Below are 17,365 nucleotides of genomic sequence, written 5' to 3'. Positions count from 1 at the left end.
GAGATAGTAAAAACCTACATCAAAACCTAAATCAGCTAAAGAATGGTTGAAAGAGAAAAGTTGTAATTTGCAATTGTCAAGTTAGAGTTCTGGTTCACAATAACCATCTTGAGATGCTGAAGCATGCAAAGCATCCCAGAAATATTTGTAAGTAGGATTGGTCCAATATTCTTCCTCAACATTGTACAAATCTTATTTGCAGCTGCAGGAAATATTTTTGATGGAGATGCTGATAAAAGAGATCTGTAAATTAATAAATTCTAGGGTTCACTTTCATTTTCTCCCTGCACTGTGGATGTTTATTCAATGTGCTCAATAAAAGGCATGAATGGTAACTTTTACAATGTTTGTTTGTTATTAGTTTAGTAATATTGTGCTTATTTATTATTGTGACCTAGATAATAATCAGACTATATTTTGTTAGCAATCAATACAGTAATCTAGGTAATTCCAAAGAGTTTGTTTACTTTTCCTTGCAACTGTAGATAGGGAATAATCTTAATGAAATTGTCAACTATCATTATAATAACCCCATATTTTTATGAAATACAGATGCACTGATTTGCTTTAGTGTCATGTTTCCCAGTGACATGATGTTTTTTTCTTTTTTTTAAGTAAAAACCATGGATGAAGTGTGTCAACCGGCAATGTGCTGGTAAATAATGACCGATACGAGCAGCACTGACTGAGAGCAAGAGTTGTGTAGTAAGCTCATGGAGCTGTGTGACAAGCTTAGTATATTCTTTACTGCTTAAGGGCTCCTGCACACTTGCGTTTTTCTTGCACGTTTTTTTTCACGCGATATCGTTGCGATTTTTTCACGCAATTGTCAATGGGACTTTTTTAATGTTAAAAACGCATCACAAGTTTGTGCTTCACAGTTTTTGTGCAATGCGTTTTTAATAGAGATGAGCGAGCACCAAAATGCTCGGGTGCTCGTTACTCGGGACGAACTTTTCGCAATGCTCGAGGGTTCGTTTCGAGTAACGAACCCCATTGAAGTCAATGGGCGACCCAAGCATTTTTGTATATCGCCGATGCTCGCTAAGGTTTTCGTTTGTGAAAATCTGGGCAATTCAAGAAAGTGATGGGAACGACACAGCAACGGATAGGGCAGGCGAGGGGCTACATGTTGGGCTGCATCTCAAGTTCACAGGTCCCACTATTAAGCCACAATAGCGGCAAGAGTGCCCCCCCCCCGCACTGTCAGCGTAAAGATCGTTCTCCTCTGCCATAGCTGTAACAGCTGTGGCAGAGAAGAACGATGTTTGCCCATTGAATTCAATGGAGCCAGCAATACAGCAGGTTCCACTGAAAGCAATGGGCTGCCGGCGATCGCAGGATGAATTGTCGGGAAGGGGTTAAATATATAAGCCGTTCCCTGCAATTCATCCAGAAATGTGTTACAATAAAAATATATACTGGCGTATAAGGCGACGGGGCGTATAAGACGACCCCCCAACTGTCACCTTATACGCCGGCAATACAGTGGAGCAAAGAATAAAAATCATTACTCACTTCTTCTGACGTTCTGCGCCGCTCCTGCAGGCTGTCGCTCACTCCTGGTTCCACGGCAGAGCATTGCTTTCTGGACGCAGGGCTTGAAATCCCCGCCTCCAGAAACACAGCCAATCACAGCCATTCAATGACATCATTGTCTTTGGCTGTGATTGGCTGAAGGCACGTGTGTTTCTGGAGGTGGGGATTTAAAGTCCTTCGTAGAGAAATCAATGCTCTGCCGGGAACCAGGAGGGAGCGACAGCCTGCAGCAGCGGCGCAGAACACCAGAAGAAGTGAGTAATGATTTTTATTCTTTGCTCCACTGTATTGCCGGCGTATAAGGTGATAGTTCGGGGGTCGTCTTATACGCCCCGTCGCCTTATACGCCGGTATATATTTTTATTGTAACACATTTCTGGATGAATTGCAGGGAAGGGCTTATATATTTAAGCCCTTCCCGACAATTCATCCCCGCGCTCGCCGGCAGCCCATTGCTTTCAGTGGAACCTGCTATATTGCTGGTTCCATTGAATTCAATGGGCAAACATCGTTCTTCTCTGCCACAGCTGTTACAGCTGTGGCAGAGAAGAAGGATTTGTCTTCTATATGTTCTCAATGGGGTCGGCGCTGCTGCCGCCGGCCCCATTGAGCACATATAGAGAAGATTTATGGCCTTAAGAAGGACCGTTGGGGTTCTTGAAACCTAAAATCACTCCTAACACTCTCCCTATAGCAGCTCCACCAAGATACCACTTTCCCTGAACTATGTCAGAACGCATCTGTGGCGAGCCACGGGAGGGGCAGATTTTAATACTCGGGTGACACCTAATCTCGCCAGCCACTCACTGCAGGGGGGTGGTATAGGACTTGAACGTTGCAGGGGGAAGTTGTAATGCCTTCCCTGTCTTTCTATTGGCCAGAAAAGCGCGCAAATGTCTCAGGGAAGAAAATGAAAGTAACCCGAACACCGCGTGGTACTCGTTACGAGTAACGAGCATCTCGAACACCCTAATACTCGAACGAGTATCAAGCTCGGACGAGTATGCTCGCTCATCTCTAGTTTTTAACATTAAAAAGTCCCATTGGCAATAGCGTGAAAAAATGCAGCGATATCACGTGAAAAAAACGCGCAGGAAAAACTCAAGTGTGTAGGAGCCCTTAGTGAAAGGAAATATAGTTGTTAGATAAAAATGAACACTACAACAATTTGAAACAGTTCTAATTAAAGAGTGGTAATGGTGTTCAGCTACTTTACTAAGTCAGCTGCTATATTGCACTACAAGTATATCACTCTAGTTGTCAATCATGGTTGACAATCAGAACATCCCAGAGCCTGTGTTAAGGCCCATTTACAGAGGACGAGTGTTGGGCAAACGATGCCCGACACTCGTCCCTGTGTCTCCGCACTCCTATGCTCCTGCACAGGAGCTAGCAGAGCAGGCTGGTTCACAGAGCGGCCAGCAGGGGGCGGGGCAGTGCAGGAGACATCTCTCCTCTCGCTCTCCCGCCCCCTCCATTTACATAACACAGCTGCAGTTCACTACTGAACCGCGGCTGTTTAAACGATCAGCGATGAAGCTTGTCGTGCAGTTTAAACAGCCGCCGTTCAGTAGTGAACGGTGGCTGCGAATGGAGGAGGGTGGGGAGTGAGAGGAGAGAAATCTCCTGCACTGCCCCGCCCCCCTGCTGGCAGCTTCGTGAACCAGCCTGCTCTGCTAGTTCCCATGCAGGAGCACGGGACCCTGGATGAGTGTCGGGTATCGATCGCCCGACACTTGTGCTGTGTAAATTGGCCTTTAGCCTGGTAACCTGGTAGCTAGTGGTATTCTCCTTTGAATAATTATGAATGATTGTCTTTCAGCCATAGATGTTGACCTCTACTGATTGTAGTTTTTCCATTTAATGACTACTAAATATTTTTTCCTGCTTAAAAGTGGCACAATTTCAACTGATGAAATCTATTTCCATTGCACTCTGTTGCAATATTTATTTTTATATTACATGGTGTGAAATTCACTAATCAATATTTTAGTGGAAGAATTTGTAGCAAGTTGCATTAGCATTGACAACCCAGTATGAAACATGTAACTAAAGGACAAGGGATTATGTGAAATTACATTTAAATGGTTGTCCACATTTCAAAGCCAATGTAAACTGCAGGCCATTGTTCTGGCCCATAATTGTCTAAAAAAAAGTATAGTTTAAGATCACAAAAAAAATTGTTTTATATTCTTCAAATAAATTTTACAATTATCAGGACCTCCAATGGTGTAACAGTTTTGTTCAAGGTATTCTAAAGTTTACTCGGGGCAGAATAGTAACATAGTATGTAAGGCTGATAAAAGACATACCCATCCAGTTCAGCCTATTACCCCCCAATGTTGATCCGGAGGAAGGCAAAAAAAACTCAATGAGGTAGAAGCCAATTTTCCTCATTTAGGGAAAAAAAATTCCATCCTGACTCCAATTTGGCAATTGGAATAATCCCTGGATCAACAGCCCTGAAGTTATTAATGATTACAACATGTAATATTGTATCGTTCAAGAAAGACGTATGGGCCCCTCTTGCACTTTTTTATTGAATTTGCCATCACCACATCCTCATGCAGAGACTTTCATAGTCTCACTGCTCTTACAGTAAAGAACCCCCTTCTATGTGGGTGTAGAAACACTTTCCTCTAGATGTAGAGGACTCTCCCCTTGTTACATCACAATCCTTGGTATAAATAGATTTTGGAAGAGATTCCTGTACTGTCCCCTGATATATTTATACATAGTTATTAGGTCGCCCCTCAGCCATCTTTTTTCTCAACATGAATAATCCCAATTTTGATAACCTCTCCATGTATTGTAGTCCTTCATTCTATTTATTACTGTATCATGTTGCTCTGCCAGATTATTTACTAGAAACAGGCTATAAACTCTGTTTACTGTCAGGGAGAGAGAAGATAAACAGGTCCATATTTGCTACTAGGCACTGGGGTGTAGTGCATAGGGCAGAGATAGCATACCTTTTAGAGACCAAGTGCCCAAACTGCAATCCAAAACCCACTTATTTATAGCAAAGTGCCAACATGTCAGGAAGCAGGTCTTATCGCGACGTATGATTTTTTAGCTCTGTCATCATAAAAAGAACAGGGACACTTCAAAATAGACAGGGAGGAATGCCCTGTGTTTTTTTTTCTTAGCTGGAGCACTGGAGTACCATTGGTGTGGATTTTGACTGGAAATCAGTTGCATATGCACAGCTGATTTCTTACTATACGGCGCACCCCCTCACCTTCTCCAAAGGCTTCCCGCTGTCTTTATGATTTCTTTGTATTCAATTTTTTTCAGGAGACAAGGGTGGCCAAAAATGTGTAATTCTGACCCCAACTGTTGGGTTTAGAGTGGGTATTGGCAGTGTGATAATGTTGGTCATTGCATACTTTGTGACAGTATGTTGGTGTTATTCAGTCATGGCATGGTTTTATTTCGTTTTTTTGCTAGTAGTATTATGTTACTATATGGTGATATTTGCATTTACTAATCATGCATAGTAACATAGTATGTTAGGCTGAATGAAGACAAAGTCCATCTAGTTTAGCCTGTTTCAATCCCCTTGTTGATCCAGAGGAAGGCAAAAAAAACCAAGAGGCAGAAGCCAATTAGCCCATTCGGGGAAAAAATTCCTTACCGACTCCATAATGGCAGTCAGAATAATCCCTGGATCAACCTTTGATTGTTCCGACCTGAATGTAGGACCCGGATCAACAACCCGCTGGTCACCTTATGTCTATATCCCGTAATATCATAGCACTCTAGAAAGACATCTAGTCCCCTCTTAAACTCCTCTATGGATTTTGCCATCACCATATCCTCAGGCAGAGAGTTCCACAGTCTCACTGCTCTTACGGTGAAAAATCCCCTTCTATGCTGGTGATGAAACCTGCTTTCTTCTAGATGTAGTGGATGCCCTCTTGTTTCCTTTGCAGTCCTAGGTATAAACAGATCATGGGAGAGGTTCTTGTATTGTCCGCTTATGTATTTATACATAGTTATTTGATTGCCCCATAGCCGTATCTTTTCCAGGGTAAATAATCTCAGTTTTGTTAGCCTCTCTGGGTATTCTAGTCCTCGCATTCTGTTTATTAATTTATTTGCCCTTCTTTGAACCCCCTCAAGCACTGCAACATCTTTCCTGAGCATTGGTTTCCAGAACTGTACACAGTATTCCATGTGAGGCCTGACAAGTGCCTTATATAGTGGAAGAATAATGTTCTCATTCCTTGCCCCTATGCTTCTTTTAATGCACCCCAGGACTAGAGATGAGCGAACGCGTTCGTCCGAGCTTGATATTCGTGCGAATATTAGGGTGTTCGGGATGTTCGTTATTCGTAACGAACACCATGCGGTGTTCTGGTTACTTTCACTTCCTTCCCTGAGACGTTAGTGCGCTTTTCTGGCCAATTGAAAGACAGGGAAGGCATTACAACTTCCCCCTGCAACGTTTAAGCCCTATACCACCCCCCTGCTGTGAGTGGCTGGCGAGATCAGGTGTTCGCCTAATATAAAAGTCGGCCCCTCCCGCGGCTCGCCTCAGATGCCTGGTGAGTTAGATGAGGGACAGTGCTGTTTATACCGGAGCTGCTGTAGGGAAAGAATTGGTAGTTAGTGTAGGCTTCAAGACCCCCCAAAGGTCCTTATTAGGGCCACTGATAGCTGTGTGTTGGCTGCTGTTAGCAGTGGCATTTTTTTCCCCTCAAAATCGGCTCTGCAGAGCGTTGCACCTGGCATTAGGGACAGAAGTGCTGCATAGGCAGGGAGAGTGTTAGGAGTGAGTGTAGCCTTCAAGAACCTCAACGGTCCTTTCTAGGGCCATATTTATCCGTGTGCAGTACTGTCCAGGCTGCTGTTAGCTGGGCTGCATTTTTTTTGGGCTTCTCAAAATCGCCTCTGCAGAGCATTCCACCCTCCATTGATACTGCAGGGAAAGAATTGTATAGGCAGGGCCACAACACAGTTATTATTCATAGAATATACGCAGTGCTGCCTTTTGGTGGAAAAACAAGTGAAAACAAATCTATTTGTCCAGCCTCTGTCCGTCCTTACGGGCGGTGGACACGTGAGAGCTGCGTGAAAAGCATTGCTAAATCATACGCACCCAGCTACGCTTTACTGCTGGCTTCGCCATTTGCTTTCCTTAATTGGGAAAAAAAATACCTGCTCTGCCAGAGTTATAATAACTCTGCTACCCTCACGTTCTGTGACACATTAGCAGGGACACAGCACAGTTATTAAACTTCTCATGTTCATTGAATATACGCAGTGCTGCCTTTTGGTGGAAAAACAAGTGAAAACAAATCTATTTGTCCAGCCTCTGTCCGTCCTTACGGGCGGTGGACACGTGTGAGCTGCATGAAAAACATTGCTAAATCATACGCACCCAGCTACGCTTTACTGCTGGCTTCGCCATTTGCTTTCCTTAATTGGGAAAAAAAATACCTGCTCTGCCAGAGTTATAATAACTCTGCTACCCTCACGTTCTGTGACACATTAGCAGGGACACAGCACAGTTATTAAACTTAGATTATTCATTCACTAGAGGCAGTGGGGCCTTTCGTTTTCCAAAAAGGGAAAAAATTATATTTGGCCTGCAGTCTTGCGCCAATTTATTTCCTGCCTGTGAAATCAAATCACTGGTAATACAGCATGCTGAGGGGTAGGGGTAGGCCTAGAGGACGTGGACGCGGCCGAGGACGCGGAGGGCCAAGTCAGGGTGTGGGCACAGGCCGAGCTCCTGATCCCGGTGTGTCGCAGCCGACTGCTGCGCGATTAGGAGAGAGGCACGTTTCTGGCGTCCCCACATTCATCGCCCAATTAATGGGTCCACGCGGGAGACGGTTATTAGAAAATGAGCAGTGTGAGCAGGTCCTGTCCTGGATGGCAGAAAGTGCTTCGAGCAACCTATCGTCAACACGCAGTTCTGCGCCGTCCACTGCTGCAAATCCGAATCCTCTGTCTGCTGCTCCTCCTTCCTCCCAGCCTCCTCACTCCACTACAATGACACCTGCTCAGGAGCGGGAACACTCCCAGGAACTGTTCTCGGGCCCCTGCTTAGATTGGGCAGCAGCGGTTCCTCTCCCACCAGAGGAGTTTATCGTCACTGATGCCCAACCATTCGAAAGTTCCCGGGGTCCGAGGGAAGAGGCTGGGGACTTCCGCCAACTGTCTCAACAACTTTCTGTGGGTGAGGAGGACGATGACGATCAGACACAGTTGTCTTGCAGTGAGGTAGTAGTAAGGGCAGTAAGTCCAAGGGAGCAGCGCACAGAGGATTCGGAGGAAGAGCAGCAGGACGATGAGGTGACTGACCCCACCTGGTGTGCAACGCTTACTCAGGAGGACAGGTCTTCAGAGGGGGAGTCAAGGGCATCAGCAGGGCAGGTTGCAAGAGGCAGTGCGGTGGCCAGGGCCAGGGGTAGAGGCAGGGCCAGACCGAATAATCCACCAAGTGTTTCCCAAAGCGCCCCCTCGCGCCATGCCACCCTGCAGAGGCCGAGGTGCTCTAAGGTCTGGCAGTTTTTCACAGAGACGCCTGACGACCGACGAACAGTGGTGTGCAACCTTTGTTGCGCAAAGCTCAGCCGGGGAGCCAACACCAACAGCCTCACCACCACCACCATGCGCAGACATATGATGGCCAAGCACCCCACAAGGTGGGACGAAGGCCGTTCACCGCCTCCGGTTTGCACCCCTGCCTCTCCCCCTGTGCCCCAACCTGCCACTGAGATGCAACCCCCCTCTCAGGACACAGGCACTACCGCCTCATGGCCTGCACCCACACCCTCATCTCCGCTGTCCTCGGCCCCATCCAGCAGTGTAGTTCAGCGCACCGTTCAGCCGTCGCTTGCGCAAGTGTTCGAGCGCAAGCGCAAGTACGCCGCCACGCACCCGCACGCTCAAACGTTAACCGTCCGCATAGCAAAATTCATCAGCCTTGAGATGCTGCCGTATAGGGTTGTGGAAACTGAGTCCTTCAAAAGTATCATGGAGGCGGCGGCCCCGCGCTACTCAGTTCCCAGTCGCCACTACTTTTCCCGATGTGCCGTCCCAGCCCTGCACGACCACGTCTCCCGCAACATTGTGCGCGCCCTCACCAACGCGGTTACTGCCACGGTCCACTTAACTACGGACACGTGGACAAGCACAGGCGGGCAGGGCCACTACATCTCCCTGACGGCACATTGGGTGAATTTAGTGGAGGCTGGGACAGAGTCAGAGCCTGGGACCGCTCACGTCCTACCCACCCCCAGAATTGCGGGCCCCAGCTCGGTGCTGGTATCTGCGGAGGTGTATGCTTCCTCCACTAAAGCACCCTCCTCCTCCTCCTCCTCCTCTGTCTCGCAATCAAGATGTGTTAGCAGCAGCATGTCGCCAGCAGTCGGTGTCGCGCGGTGTGGCAGCACAGCGGTGGGCAAGCGTCAGCAGGCCGTGCTGAAACTACTCAGCTTAGGCGATAAGAGGCACACGGCCCACGAACTGCTGCAGGGTCTGACAGAGCAGACCGACCGCTGGCTTGCGCCGCTGAGCCTCCAACCGGGCATGGTCGTGTGTGACAACGGGCGTAACCTGGTGGCGGCTCTGCAGCTTGGCAGCCTCACGCACGTGCCATGCCTGGCCCACGTCTTTAATTTGGTGGTTCAGCGGTTTCTGAAAAGCTACCCACGCTTGTCAGACCTGCTCGTAAAGGCGCGCCGGCTCTGCGCACATTTCCGCAAGTCCCACACGGACGCTGTCACCCTGCGCACCCTGCAACATCACTTTAAGCTGCCAGTGCACCGACTGCTGTGCGACGTGCCCACACGGTGGAACCCTACGCTCCACATGTTGGCCAGGCTCTATGAACAACGTAGAGCTATAGTCGAATACCAACTCCAACATGGGCGGCGCAGTGGGAGTCAGCCTCCTCAATTCCTTTCAGAAGAGTGGGCCTGGTTGGCAGACATCTGCCATGTCCTTGGTAATTTTGAGGAGTCTACCCAGGTGGTGAGCGGCGATGCTACAATCATTAGCGTCACCATTCCTCTGCTATGCATCTTGAGAAATTCCCTGCAAACCATAAAGGCAGCTGCTTTGCGCTCGGAAACGGGGGCGGGGGAAGACAGTATGCCGCTGGATAGTCAGGGCACCCTCCTGTCTATTTCTCAGCGCGTACAGGAGGAGGAGGAGGAGCATGAGGAGGATGAGGAGGAGGGGGAAGAGACAGCTTGGGCCGCTGCTGACGGTACACCGGCTGATTGCCTGTCATCCTTTCAGTGTGTATGGCCTGAGGAGGAGGAGGAGGAGGATCCTGAAAGTGATCTTCCTAGTGAGGACAGCCATGTGTTGCGTACTGGTACCCTGGCACACATGGCTGACTTCATGTTAGGATGCCTTTCTCGTGACCCTCGCGTTGCACGCATTCTGGCCACGACGGATTACTGGGTGTACACACTGCTCGATCCACGGTATAAGGAGAACCTGCCCACTCTGATTCCCGAAGAGGAAAGGGGTTCGAGAGTGTTGCTATACCACAGGACCCTTGCGGACAAGCTGATGGTAAAATTCCCAGCCGACAGCGCTAGTGGCAGAAGGCGCAGTACCGAGGGCAAGGTAGCAGGGGATGTGCGTAGATCGAGCAGCATGTACATCCCAGGCAGTGCAACAGTCTTTAAGGGCCTGGCCAGCTTTATGGCTCCCCACCAAGACTGTGTCACCGCTCCCCAGTCACGGCTGAGTCGGCGGGAGCACTGTAAAAGGATGGTGAGGGAGTACGTAGCGGATCGCACGACCATCCTTGGTGACGCCTCTGCCCCCTACAACTACTGGGTGTCGAAGCTGGACACGTGGCCTGAACTAGCCCTGTATGCCCTTGAGGTGCTTGCTTGTCCTGCGGCTAGCGTCTTGTCGGAAAGGGTGTTTAGTGCGGCTGGGGGAATCATCACAGATAAGCGTAGCCGCTTGTCAACCGACAGTGCCGACAGGCTAACACTCATCAAGATGAACAAAGGCTGGATTTCCCCAGACTTCTGTTCTCCACCAGCGGACAGCAGCGATACGTAAGCAATACGTAGGCTGCACCCACGGATGGAAGCTACGTTCTCTCTCACCATCCAAAACGGGGACATTTCTGCTTCATCAATCTGTGTCTAATATTCCTCCTCCTCCTCCTCCTGCTCCTCCTCCTGAAACCTCACGTAATCACGCTGAACGGGCAATTTTTCTTAGGGCCACAAGGCTCACTCAAATAATTTTTCAGAACAATTTTTATAAGTTTCAATTAGCTTAAAAGCATTGGAACTTTAACTTGAACCAATTTTTCGTTACACTGGGCTGCCTCCAGGCCTAGTTACCACTTAAGCCACATTAACCAAAGCGATTCACCTGCCATCTTGGTTGGGCATGGCCAATTTTTACTGAGGTACATTAGTACTGTTGGTACACCAATTTTTTGGGGCCCTCACCTACAGTGTAATCATAGTAATTTCTTAGTTCTTCGCCTGCACTCATGGTACAGAAAGGTGTGTGGGGTTGGCCTACACTTTAGCTACATAAATGTCACTTGTGCCTTGGCTATACTAAGGCTACTGAAATGGAACTAAGACTGCGCTCCCGCTATACTGCTGCTTCAGAATTGTTACTGGGGCCTGTCTTGAGTGCTACTATTGCTTACATGGAACGAAGACTGCGCTCCCGCTATACTGCTGCTTCAGAATTGTTACTGGGGCCTGTCTTGAGTGCTACTATTGCTTACATGGAACGAAGACTGCGCTCCCGCTATACTGCTGCTTCAGAATTGTTACTGGGGCCTGTCTTGAGTGCTACTATTGCTTACATGGAACGAAGACTGCGCTCCCGCTATACTGCTGCTTCAGAATTGTTACTGGGGCCTGTCTTGAGTGCTACTATTGCTGACATGGAACGGACACGTGGAGAGGACACGTAGTGCCTCAAAAACATCCCCCTCCTCCTCCAACAGGGAAAACATTGTTGGCAAATGCCTTTGCATTGGTTCGTCTGGTGGCAGTCCAAGAATTTCACCTTTACCGACACTACAAGAGAGCCCCCCCACCATCCCCCCGCCACGGCCCACTTAATCCTGGCCACATTCCGAAAACCAACAAAATACAACCGTGCTACTAGGTCCGCAGTCACCACCACATTACCACCAACGCGGTTACTGTTAAGGTGCATATAACCACGGACACGTGGAGAGGACACGTAGTGCCTCAAAAACATCCCCCTCCTCCTCCAACAGGGAAAACATTGTTGGCAAATGCCTTTGCATTGGTTCGTCTGGTGGCAGTCCAAGAATTTCACCTTTACCGACACTACAAGAGAGCCCCCCCACCATCCCCCCGCCACGGCCCACTTAATCCTGGCCACATTCCGAAAACCAACAAAATACAACCGTGCTACTAGGTCCGCAGTCACCACCACATTACCACCAACGCGGTTACTGTTAAGGTGCATATAACCACGGACACGTGGAGAGGACACGTAGTGCCTCAAAAACATCCCCCTCCTCCTCCAACAGGGAAAACATTGTTGGCAAATGCCTTTGCATTGGTTCGTCTGGTGGCAGTCCAAGAATTTCACCTTTACCGACACTACAAGAGAGCCCCCCTACCATCCCCCCGCCACGGCCTACTTAATCCTGGCCACATTCCGAAAACCAACAAAATACAACCGTGCTACTAGGTCCGCAGTCACCACCACATTACCACCAACGCGGTTACTGTTAAGGTGCATATTACCAGTCTGACTGGGGCATGCAGACACCTTGACAGAATGAATAGTGTGTGGCACATAGGTTCCCCATTGCTATGCCCAGGTGTGCAGCTCCTGATGGCGGTGGCACAGGATTATATTTCTCATTGCTTCTGTACAGCATTGTGGGCTATCGCCCCGCCCCTATTAAAGAGGGTCGCTACCTAGCCGTGCCAACCCTGTGCAGTGTGTGCCTGCGGTCCCTCGTCGTGGCAGACGCACTTCTAAATAGACATGAGGGTGGTGTGGCATGAGGGCAGCTGAAGGCTGCGCAGGGACAGTTTGGTGTGCGCTGTGGGGGGGAGGGGGTGCGGTTGGGCAGCATGTAACCCAGGAGAAGTGTCAGTGGTGTGTCATGCAGGCAGTGATTGTGCTTTGTTGGAGGTAGTGTGGTGCTTAGCAAAGGTATGCCATGCTAATGAGGGCTTTTCAGAAGTAAAAGTTGTTGGGGGGGGGCCCACTCTTGCCGCTATTGTGGCTTAATAGTGGGACCTGTGAACTTGAGATGCAGCCCAACATGTAGCCCCTCGCCTGCCCTATCCGTCACTGTGTCATTCCCATCACTTTCCTGAATTGCCCAGATTTTCACACATGAAAACCTTAGCAAGCATCGGCGAAATACAAAAATGTTCTGGTCGCCCATTGACTTCAATGGGGTTCGTTGTTCGAAACGAACCCTCGAGCATCACGGGAAGTTCGTTCCGAATAACGAACACCCGAACATTTTGGTGTTCGCTCATCTCTACCCAGGACTTTATTAGCTTTTGCAACAACTGACTGGCATTGGTTACTCCAGTTAAGTCTACAGTTAACTAGTACCCCCAGGTCTTTTTCCATATCACTTTTCCCTAGCAGTACCCAATTTAGTGCATATTGGTGACATCTGATTCTCCTGCCCATGCCTCGGACTATGTTTTTTTTCCTAACAGTACAATTAAGGCTAGGGCTACACTGCGACTTTAGACACATGATCAAGGATTGTTCTGTAGCCGTGTGACCTTGCACTGCCATTCAACTCAATGCAGTCACAGTGCAAGTTGCAGGTCATCATTACATTGCAGTTGCAAAAAAAATCCATGGAAGCTAGATCTTTTTGCAGCCATTAGATCACAGCAGCTTGAGACTCCAATGGCAGTGCAAGGTTGAAGGACTACAGGCAATTTTTTATCATGCAACCCCTTTCATAATCAAATTCGCCATGTAGCCCTAGCCTTATTAAGCTCAATTGTGAACAGTAATTTTATTTATCATTGATCTTTTCTTTTAGTATCACTTGCCAAATATTGTTAGTCACCCCAAAACTAAAAAGATAATGACAAAAATTAGTAAGTATAAATGGGCCTTTAATGGGGCATATTTAGTCTTTGTGCCTAGGGCAGCATGAGCTACGAATATGGCCATGAGGGTAAGATTACTGTATATGCTACCATGAAGAGAGTTGGGGGTTTGTTTAGTTGCTAATGAGAGAGAGATTGAGTTTATATACTGTGGGGGAAAGGTAGGTTATTTACTGCCAGGGGAGAGGGAGGAAAATTTAGAAAAGAAAAAATTTATTGCCAGAGAGAGATGAGGTAAGATTATACACTGCAAAAGAGAAATACAGTAAGATTATTTACTGCTGGGAGGGGGTAAGATTAATGTATGTTATGAATAGAGGGGGTAAGATTATATTATGTTGTGCAGAGGAAATCTTTACTATTAGAAGAAATTAAGCAAAGTTGTTTACTGAGAGGACGGAAGAATGAGCATATGTATGAGTATCTGTACAAGTGTGTTACCATGAATAAAAGTTAATGCAAAGAAAATTTGATACTATGTAAACTATGTAAGCCAGTTTAGAAAAGTGTTACTACTCTCAGATGGATTGTCATGGCCATATTGTAAGCTGCACGTGAGAAACTTGGAAGCAACTTCCATCATACAGAGCATGTACACTCATCTATTCACCTCATGGATGCTGCACATTGCAAGTCCTATTCTAGTCCATGAAGGTAGAGGAGAAAAGTACAAGCAGCACTTTTTTTTAACATAGACCATAGGTCTTGCGAAAAATTGCTTTTGTGTCGCCTCAAAGGCTATAATGGAGCCAAATGCTATCCATGGAATCCATGGACAGCACATGGCCTGAAAACAGGGCTGTGTAAATTGCCTCTACGAGAAACAAAATAATTTTGCACATCAAATACCTTTTAATGGCTAACAAAAAAAGATGATAAATAACAAGCATTTGAGACAAACCTATCTCTTCATAAACCATGGTATAACATACCTGATGAAGAGACCATAGTAGCCTCGTAGCCTTAAAAAACTTGCTGTTTAACATCTTTTCTTTTTGCTAGCAGTTAAAAAATGTCATATCTATAAGATTACTTGTTTGTCTTAAGCCCCATTTACACGGGACGACTTCTTGGGTCTAATCATTCCACACTGCACAGCACCAGCCTGCCTGGACACTAAGAAGCAAGGACCCTCTACAGCCAAGAGGGTACGGAGCAGCAAAGACAGGCACCAGTGTGAAGAGGAAATGAGTGGAGAAGAATTTGGGAGATGAACCATCGTAAGAAGCCCACACCACCAACTATGAGTAATAGTGATGACACTGTCATAAACAGCATCAGTGAAATATTGCTGCTGTACAGCCTGCTCTGCTGACAATGTGTTTTTACATTAAAACAATGCTAATGGTGCTGGGCAGGCTAGATAGAGGTTTATATGGAACAGTGCACTTATGATCCAGGGCACAAGCACTAAATCTAAGTGCCTAGCAATGCCCCTACCCCCAATGATCCTGTAAACGGGGGTCTCATGTGTCCCTCTTCTCCTCAGTGCTGGATTACTGCACCCCCTGCAATGGGGAGGAGCATGCTTGGTGTGGCTCCATTCATCTTTAGTGGGATTGCTTGACATAGACTAGTATTTGTACTCTGTTATTTACATGGGCCCAATTAAATGAATGAAGTGGCACAACTCACGCTTCAATATGGAGGGACTGTTCCATTCACTCTCTACGCCACTGTGGAGGCTGCACTGAGCCCACAGTGAGGAGGAGAAGGAGACATGAGACGCCTCACCAATCAGACTTTAATCACAGCTCACCTCCACATTACTTCAGAATAAGTAGTAGGAATAACCTGCTACAATCTTTCCACAGGTGCTCAGATATATTACTGCTGGCTCACGACTGAAGCAAGCAGAGGTAGTAGGGCAAATCTCTCAGCTTAAACATGGAAAAAATATTTCAATTCTTTATTAGACATCTATAAGCACTAAAAATATTGTGCAAACATGCTTACATCTAGCCAACGTGTTTCCGATGGTAAATCCGTCCTTAATCACTGCTAGCAAATCATCGTAATACACACATATCATCATAAATACATAACATAATAAATATGGTGAGAAAAGGGTTATCTTAATAAATGAACATCAAATCATTCTTGTAGTTTATCCCCAGGCAGCTTCGCATTTAAAAAACAGAGATCTCCATTCACCATCTCTGATAAGTTTCAGAACCTTATCTAAACCAAAGGAAGAAAAAGGACTAAGATTCATTTAATAAAATATCCTTTTTCTCACCATATTTATTATGTTGTGTATTTATGATGATTTGGGTAACATCTTATGATCGCTTTGCTTATAATGTCTGTGCATAGCAATTATAGAGTTACTATTTTGTGTGCAGTCATTGGTTCACTATTTGCATCTCAATCTGCGTCAGATGTGCATTTGCTAGCCGAAATTACAGAAAAGGGATATATAAACAGACAAAAAAAAAAAATCTGTGAGAGCGGCCATATGCTTACTGATATATTGATACTAGAGGGCAGGTATATACACCACTTATCCCTCAACACGCAGACAGACAGACTGCTATATGGAGGAGCAATAGTGGGCATGTACAGGCTATCAGGCCACATTATACTTGTAGTACATCATGCAGGCTTATGGCCTATTATCAATGCCATATTTTATCCAGCAGGCTGCCCTAACCTCACACCCTGGGCTCCCACAGCGTTCAAAGATGCACTGCATGTTACTGATACATACTGATACATACAATGTATTGGTTAATATTTTGTCCAAAATACACAAGCTCACAACCCGCGTCAAGGGTCCTCATTTACTTGTGAGTCCCTACACTAACATCAATCAAAATCACAAAAAAGAATCACTGAGAGGGGCTATATACTTACTGATATACTGATACAGATAGAAACACTGCATCGCTCAACATGCAGACAGCCAGACATACCATATGTACAACCTGAGCAGCTAGCTGCACATGCGGTCAATATGGTAAGGGTGTCATCATTAAAAGCAGCTTCCTACTGTCTATTAAATTGCATGTTAGAGACCAAGCTACACAATCACAGATTTCAATTACTTATAGATTGTTGAGGAATTTAAAAGGGAAGCTCTGTGGTGAGTTATTTAAGATCAAGAAGGTTATGTCTACGGCATACGATAATAACAGGGCCTTATTTCCTCTAGCTCAATGTATTTGCTCATAATATGCTGACAGGGAAATAATGTGGTAACGTGATTACTTCACATGATTGCGTGGATGTGATGTCAGAGCAGTTAGATATCACAGTATGAACAATGCTTACTGCAGCAAGTGGGTACAGAAATACAACAATAGATACTGTATGAAAGTAGGTACCGTATGTTATTTTTCTTACATCTTAACTTTTTTTGTAAAAAGAAACAAGTGAAGTCCTGAAACAATTCTTTAAAGTGAATTGTAAAAAGAAATTGATTTAGAGTCTAGAAATTATTTAACCCCTTTAGGGGATATAAATAAATGATCACCTCTAAAGATTGTGCCAGATCAAGTCATTTTAACACATTAATTTGTCTTAATTAAGTGGTCTGCACAATAAAAGAGCAAGAGGACATCCATGAATAAATAATAGGATGCACACCTCCGATCGTGAGATTTCCTCTTGGACAAAGTCTTTCACTTTTAAAGAATACCTCAGAAGGTACAGAATGATGTTGTTATGCTGCATGGGCACTTTACCACTGCCCACTGCATAGTTTGTGCTTTCTCTGTGTAATTTTACTAAATGCT

This window comes from Eleutherodactylus coqui, chromosome 1 (assembly GCF_035609145.1).
Source record: "Eleutherodactylus coqui strain aEleCoq1 chromosome 1, aEleCoq1.hap1, whole genome shotgun sequence".
Classification (NCBI taxonomy): Eukaryota; Metazoa; Chordata; class Amphibia; order Anura; family Eleutherodactylidae; genus Eleutherodactylus; species Eleutherodactylus coqui.
This window is presented reverse-complemented; position numbering follows the sequence as displayed.